Source organism: Camelus dromedarius, chromosome 4, assembly GCF_036321535.1.
Source record: "Camelus dromedarius isolate mCamDro1 chromosome 4, mCamDro1.pat, whole genome shotgun sequence".
NCBI lineage: Eukaryota > Metazoa > Chordata > Mammalia > Artiodactyla > Camelidae > Camelus > Camelus dromedarius.
Window position 1 is genome coordinate 43,823,517 of NC_087439.1, and position 8,208 is coordinate 43,831,724.

The 8,208-nt window shown below is 38.8% G+C and overlaps 1 pseudogene; it reads left to right on the forward strand.

Annotated features, from left to right (window-relative positions):
- The first annotated feature begins 6,825 nt into the window (after positions 1-6,825).
- LOC105091107 (mitotic-spindle organizing protein 2-like) lies at positions 6,826-7,358 on the forward strand (annotated as a pseudogene).
- The last annotated feature ends 850 nt before the right edge of the window (positions 7,359-8,208 follow it).

Below are 8,208 nucleotides of genomic sequence, written 5' to 3' on the forward strand. Positions count from 1 at the left end.
AAAGGAGACGCAGTCCAGGTGCAAGCACATATGTCTACACAGTGTGAGCAGGGGGACGGTGTCACACCGGCCGGCGCTGGCCCAGCACGGCACGTCCTCATGCCAAAAAGCTCGCCCAGGACTGCCAGATCTTCCGGTCGTTTTAAGAGAAGCCAATAAATCCGGTTTTATGCGAAATTTTGCCATTTGTAAATATGGGCCTGACTTTATAAACTATTGCACACAATCTGGTGCCATCCACATAATGTTTAAAACAAGAAAACGCTAAACACAGCCTTTGAATAAATGCATAGTTAGTGAAGCATAGGTCCGAATGATAAACTTCAAATTCAGAGTAGTCATTATCCCTGCAGAGGATAGGCAGGGGAAAGGCACACAAAGGGCTTCTAGGGCATCTGTAATGTTTTATTACTTTAATCAAAATCTGTAATAAATATAGCAAAATGGTAAGATTTGTTAGACTAGATGGTAGGACCATGAGTTTTTATTACATTATTGATCCTACAGTTCTGTATGTTTGAAATATTTCACAATTATAAAACAATAATACTGCACAGGACAAACATTTTTAGTCCGCATCAGACCAGTGCAGCAGAATTTTATGGCCTCTGCATAGCATGAGTCAAAAGGCATAGAGCCTGCACCCAGGTTAGACCAAGGAGAACAACATTGTGGGCTCCCTCCAGAGTAAAAGCACAGGCGATCCAGGGGGTTTTCAACCCGGCTGGGCATCAGAGTCACCTGTTCAGCTGGGTATCACCTAGGATCTACTAAACCATAACCTGTATCTAGAAACTGGGCAGCTAGAGGATTCTGATGTGCAGCCAGAGTTGAAAATAACTGTGATCGTCCTGAGAACATCACTGTGACACAGGAAAGCCACAACAACTAGACAAGCACCCGAGTCAGGGGGCGCCCAGAGAGGTGACAGTTCTAAAAGGCTGGTCACTGGTGGCTTTCTTGAACTAGACACAGCAAATGATAATGAAAATAAAATACCAATTAAAAAGGACTAAGCCTTTTTGTAATAAGAAAATTGAAATAACCAAAGAAATAGTAACCATTTTTAAAAATACTTCATTGAAATGGTTGGAAGACAACAATACTCAGTGCCTTATTTAAAAAAAAACAAAAACTGTGTACCTACTGTGTGCAAGCTTTCTGCATGGGGCTGTGGAATGATGGAAAGATGGATGAGACCCATTCCTACTTTCAAAGGAATCTAATGTCTAAGGGTGCAGACAGACATGTCAACAAATAATTTGTCCCTTGGGGTCAGGGAGACTGACCATGTGAATATGATGCCAGTTTTGTCTCAAAGACTCCAAACTAGAGCATTCAAGTTATTGGGTTCTATTTTCTCCATTCTCTGATGGCCTGGATTAGGTGGAGAGACCCTGGAAGATGGGAGGGAAGAGCAGAATGGAGAGGAAGAGCCATTTAAAATAATTTAGACACCAGATGCTGTTAATATATGAAGGGTTCAAAAATGATGTCTTGAAAGATTGTTCTTACCGTAAATTAATCCCATTTATCCACAAAAGCTTTTTCCTTAATATAAAGAGAATTTTTCCCTTTGATAGAAAGAAGACATTCAGAATCCCAGATGTGAATGAATCAGAGTAAATGAATGACATTTTCACCCTCATCACAAATATAACACTGGATCGTAATATATTGCTTTAGGATAATTTTCAGAAACGACTGTAATTCAAAGCATTTCCTTTTACCATAATAACAATAGCTATAGTTTACAGACACATTGTACTAAGCATTTTAGATACATTGCATTGATTGATCTTCATCTACGAGCTGCTGATGCAGATCACATTACATGCATTTTTAGAGATGGAGAAAAATTTAGAAGGAGAAATTGAAGGTCACAATGGTTAAATAACAAACTGAACCTTAATCTCGGTTTATCTGCAGCAGAGCCAGGATTCAAACATGCTGTAACTCCAAAAGCTGAAGCTGAAATTCTGGATTATAGTCCTCTATCTCTTGAGGGGCATATTTGCTACTATTACATTGAAACCTTTAAAGAAAATTTATTAATTAAATTCAATTTTAATTTAATTTTAATTAAAACTACCTACTGATGTACTATGCAGTTTAAGGATATTTAAAACCAAAAAGTAAGGCTGTAGATAGCCAGGAGACAATCACCAAGTGTGGAGCATTCCTTCTTTGAGCAAAAATTTTTGGCAATTTTGAGTTTGGAGACAAATGTTCCATATGTACCTCTATTCTTCTATTCAAATATTATAAGTATTAGCTCCAAAACTACTTTTTTGCACCCTCAACAATACTCTGTGAACAATGGCCATTGTTAATCTGTGTTTCTAAAATGCTAAAGTAACTGTTAATTTCAATAATCAATATAAATAATTTATTAGTTTTGTCTCCAAATCAAGTAAAAGCTACATGACAGTATTTCATGGTTAAATGAAGCAGTTAATTCAGGTAATTAGTGAATAATTTTCAAAACAATTGTTTCTCAAATACAAAGAATAGTAGCATATATTAGCAATTCAATAGATTAGAAAAGGCCACAATTATTATAGAACTTTAACACATATTTCAGTAGATAAACTAATAACAATGAAACAATTATTGGGTTAAATCTTTTAAAATTCCACTAAAACATTAAAAAAAATTGAAAGAAGAAGAAAAAAAAAACCACAATGTCTTGGTTTTATTTTCCACTCACTTAATGCAGACATTATTTGAATACTGAGAATTATAGCAGGCTTACCATTTTGTGTTCCTGTGGCTGGGCTGTCAAAGCAAGCGGGTCATTGCCTTAACTCTGCTGTCTGCATAAAGAAAGAGCATTATTTTTTCCTCTCTCATGAAAATGCATGGTCCATTTTGTATGTCCCATAGATAGTGTATGGATTTAATTCAGCAAGTGAGATACTCACTGTATTAAAAGAACGAGCTTATAGAGGTAATATCAGGTCGATAAAATACTCTTTTATTGGCACAAACATTTTTTAAAAGATAGCAAGAATGTTCATTGTGAGGTAGAAAGCAGTAGCACAGGAGAAGCTCAGAGTGTTCACGTATTTATTGACAGGTTTGTTCTTCTGAATAAGCAATTAATCATGCATGGGAACAGTGATGATGACAAATTATGAAAGAGCTTCATTTAAAGTTTTTTTCCTTTTGAATACATAAATATATGTACAAGTTATAAAAATTTAAAGAAAGAAGGGTATAGAGTGAAAACTGTATCTCCCTCCTGCCCTGTCTTCCACCCATGTGGTTCTCTTTCCTAGAAGCAACTACCATCATGCTACTCTTGCATCCTTCAAGAGATGCGCTATGCACATGCAACTATGTTTGTATATTGTCTTCTACACTAATGGTAATATGCATACTGATCCATGGTCTCTTTTTTTTTCCTTTAACAAATTATCTTGGAAAAGGTGTCATAGAGTCCTCATTATTATTTTTTTAACCTAACTCTATGCTGTCCATTTTTCATTATTTTACTGAAGTATAATTTGCATTCACTAAAATGCAGAGATTCAATGTGATACATTTTGAGAACTAAATACAAGCAAGATATAGAACATTTCATAATTCTTCTTCTTAAGAGCTACTTAATATTCATTGCATAGATGTGCCATGACTTATTTAACCAGACCTCTATTGATGTACTTTTTTGCTCTTATAAATAGGCTTGCAGTGAGTATGTATATGTATGACATTGCATGTGTCCAAGTATGCCTGGGAAAATCCCTAGAAGTAGGACTGCTGGATCAAAGGGTATGGTATTTTTAATTTGGAAGGACAGTGACAAATTACTTCTCACGGGGGTTGTACTAATTTACACTCCAGTTAACAATTTATGAAGGTTCCTTTTGCAGTATACTGTGTATTAAACTTCTTGATCTTTGCCCATATACTAGGTGAAGAAACTGTGGTTGTCACTTTAAGTTTATTTTCTCGCATTCAGAGGATGCTGAGCATCTTTTCCTGTGTTGAAGAACCATGAAACAGTTTCATTCCAAAAAGAAATTTGAGCCAAAGCAAAGGTGCAGTGAAGACCATGCCACGCATTTGGAGTGATGAACAGAAACACAGAAGACTTGACATTTATTCTGACCTTTCAAGAGAAGCTGGACAAAGTAATGTGTTTTTGAGGACAACAGAACCTTGAGGAAACTTGATATTTCCTGTATGACCTGAAAAGAAGATGCCAGAGTCTTGAATGGAGAACTTCAAGTAACCAAAGATCTAAGAAAATATGCCTACCCAAGTCACAAATGAAGACAATGTTAATTGTTTCTTCAACATAAATGGTATTGTCCATGCTGAATTAATCCACAAGGTCAAACGGTCAGGCAAGCTTATTACCAGAAATTCTAAAGCATCTGTGGGGTTGTGTACTGCACAAATCATTGCTTGATCATCCGTTTTATTTACTACACTTTGCTCTAAACAACTTTTGGCTAATCTTTAAAATCAGAGCCACTCTAAAAGGAAAAAAGGCAACCCAAAAAGAAAAGAAAACTCACCACTGGGGATATTCAAAAGAGAGTGTCTTCAGTTCTAAGGGCAATTCTAACAGAGAAGGTTCAAAATACTTGGAGCAATATTTGAAATCACTACATAGCTCCCACTGTGACTTACCTGGAGGGAACAATACTCCTTTAGATTTAGAAGTTCTTGTTTTAAGTTGGTCCATTGCTGGATAATTATATTATGTATGCCGTGCTAATCTATCAATCAGGGATACTTAAAATCCTCTAACAATCGTTTTCCTCCAATAAAGTACTTCATGGAAGAATACAGAAAAAAACATTACTGCTGAATTTATTAGTCTCCCACTTATTAGCTGCCAAGTATTGTTAAAGTTATTTCTCTTCTCGGGGCCTCAGTTTTCTTTCATGTTAACTCAGATAACAAATTGTAGTGCCTAGTTAACGTAAGTCTCTGGCATATAGTAGTCTCTCAAAAAGTCCTGGTTCTCTTCCCCACATCTGTAGCTGATTAGGACTTTATCGATACACCCAGAAATAGCAATTAAAAATGGAACTTGATGGGAATAAATCTAACCAAGGAGGTGAAAGAATTATACACAGCAAACTATAAACCATTGATGAAGGAAACTAAAGAAGACTTTAAAAAATGGAAAGATATTCCATGCTCTTGGATTGGAAGAATCAATATTAAAATGGTCACACTGCCCAAGGCAATCTACAGATTTAATGCAATCCCTATCCAATTACCCAGGACATATTTCACAGAACTAGAACAAATCATAATAAAATTTATATGGAACCATCAAAGACCTAGAATTGCCAAAGCATTACTGAAGACAAAGAAAGAGGCAGGAGGAATAACTCTCCCAGACGTCAGACAATACTATAGAGCTACAGTCATCAAGACAGCATGGTATTGGTACCAAAACAGACATATAGACCAATGGAACAGAATAGAGAGCCCAGAAATGAACCCACAAACTTTTGGTCGACTCATCTTCGACAAAGGAGGCAAGAATATACAATGGAATAAAGACAGTCTCTTCAGCAAATGGTGTTGGGAAAACTGGACAGCAGCATGTAAAACAATGAAGCTAGAACACTCCCTTACACCATATACAAAAATCAACTCAAAATGGATCAAAGACTTAAACATAAGACAAGATACAATAAACCTCCTAGAGGAAAACATAGGCAAAACATTATCTGACATACATTTCAAAAATTTTCTCCTAGAAGAAATAAAAGCAAGAATAAACAAATGAGCCTTAATGAAACTTACAAGCTTCTGCACAGCAAAGGAAACCAGAAGTAAAACAAGAAGAAAACCTACGGAATGGGAGAAAATTTTTGCAAGTGAAACCAACAAAGGCTTGATCTCCAGAATATATAAGCAGCTCATACAACTCCATAAGAAAAAAATAAACAACCCAATCCAAAAATGGGCAGAAGACCTAAACAAGCAATTCTCCAAGGAAGACATACAAATGATCAAAAGGCACATGAAAAATGCTCAATACACTAATTATCAGAGAAATGCAAATCAAAACTACAATGAGGTATCACCTCACACCAGTCAGAATGGCCGTCATTCAAAAATCCACAAATGACAAATGCTGGAGAGGCTGTGGAGAAAGGGGAACCCTCCTGCACTGCTGGTGGGAATGCAGTTTGGTGCAGCCACTATGGAAAACAGTGTGGAGATTCCTCAAAAGACTAGGAATAGACTTACCATATGACCCAGGAATCCCACTCCTGGGCTTGTATCCAGAAGGAAATCTACTTCAGGATGACACCTGCACCCCAATGTTCATAGCAGCACTATTTACAATAGCCAAAACATGGAAACAGCCTAAATGCCCATCAACAGGTGACTGGATAAAGAAGAGGTGGTATATTTATACAATGGAATACTACTCAGCCATAAAAACTGACAATATAATGCCATTTGCAGCAACATGGATGATCCTGGAGAATATCATTCTAAGTGAAGTAAGCCAGAAAGAGAAAGAAAAATACCATATGAGATCACTCATATGTGGAATCTAAAAAACAAAAACAAAAACAAACAAACAAAAAGCGTAAATACAGGACAGAAATAGACTCACAGACAGAGAATACAGACTTGTGGTTGCCAGGGGGGTGGAGGGTGGGAAGGGATAGACTGGGATTTCAAAATTGTAGAATAGATAAACAAGATTACACTGTATAGCACAGGGAAATATACACAAAATGTTATGATAACTCAGAGAGAAAAAAATGTGACAATGAGTGTGTATATGTCCATGAATGACTGAAAAATTGTGCTGAACACTGGAATTTGACACAACATTGTAAAATGATTATAAATCAATAAAAAAATGTTAAAAAAAAAAATGGAACTTGAGGGCACGCACCCTCCGCAGCTGTGCAGATGGCGGTGCCGGGTGCGCCTCCGGGGCCAGAGGCGGTTCTGCAGAAGCTGGCGCTGCGGTGGAAGAAGGTGCTGAGCGCCGAGGAGATGGCTGTTCGAGCTGGCTCAGGCGGCGGGCGGTGCCATGGACCCCGATGTGTTCAAGATCCTGGTGGACCTGCTCAAGCTGAAAGAGGCGCCCCTCGCCATCTTCCAGATGCTCAAGTCCATGTGCGCCGCGCAGAGGCTGGAGAGTGAGCCCCAGGATCCCGCGGCCGTGCCCCTGCCCGCGCCCAGCGTGCCCGAGACCCAAGGGAGGAGCAAGGGCAGCGGAGCGCTCAGCGGAGGCCCAACGCGGGCAGAACGCAGGGGCCGGGAAAGACCACGTTAGATGATGCCCCCGCCAGCCTAGCGCCACCAGGTGGCCCAAGGCAGGCGGCCCGGCTAAGAGCCCGACGCGGAGCCGCACCTGAGCTCAGAGGGATGTCTCACGCCCCACCGCGGGCCTGCCGGCCTCTTGCATGGACTTACCTGTCGTTTCCTCCAGTCGGTAATATACCTATTTGAAAAACAGAAAAGAAAGAAAGAAAGAAACTTGAGATTTCAAAGGACTAAGTATGAAAGATTTATGTTTCAAATTAGAATTTTCTTTAACCAACATGTGTGACCAAAACCAAAGCCTTAAATGGAAGACATAAGGAAAAAAAATGTACAAAGATATTGTCACAGTTCATTCAAATAGAACCTATTCTAGCTAGTTTAAAGAGCCGTTATCTATGACAGGATAGTGAAAGACTTCCAGATTTTGGGAGTGGGATAAAGGGACCAAATCTGGGTTGAACTTTAAGAAAAGATTCCCATAGCTACATTTCAGTATTGGGGCACTGTACTGGGTTAAAGAGAACCCCAACCCCCCACACCAAAAATTCATCTTTACCTGAAACATGTAAATGTGATCTTATTTGGAAATAGGATCTTGCGGTTGTAATCAGGTTAAGATGAAGTTGTACTGGATTAGGGTGGGCCTTAATCCAGTGATTAGTGTACTTAAAAGACAAAACAAACAAAAACAAAAAAGAAAACAAAACAGAAGAGACACTGACACATAAGAAAAGGACATTTGAAGCTGGAGGCAGAGACTGGAGTGATGCCTCTAGAAGCCAATGTGCCAGGAATTGCCAGCAACCACCAGAAACTGGATGAGGCAACCTACCTGCTGATCTTGGAGAGTCTTCTGGAGAGGCAGGAGGCAACTGGAGCTCACCCTGGGGACAGATACCAGGAGCTGCCATTTTGGGAGTTTGTTCTACCATGTGGACATGG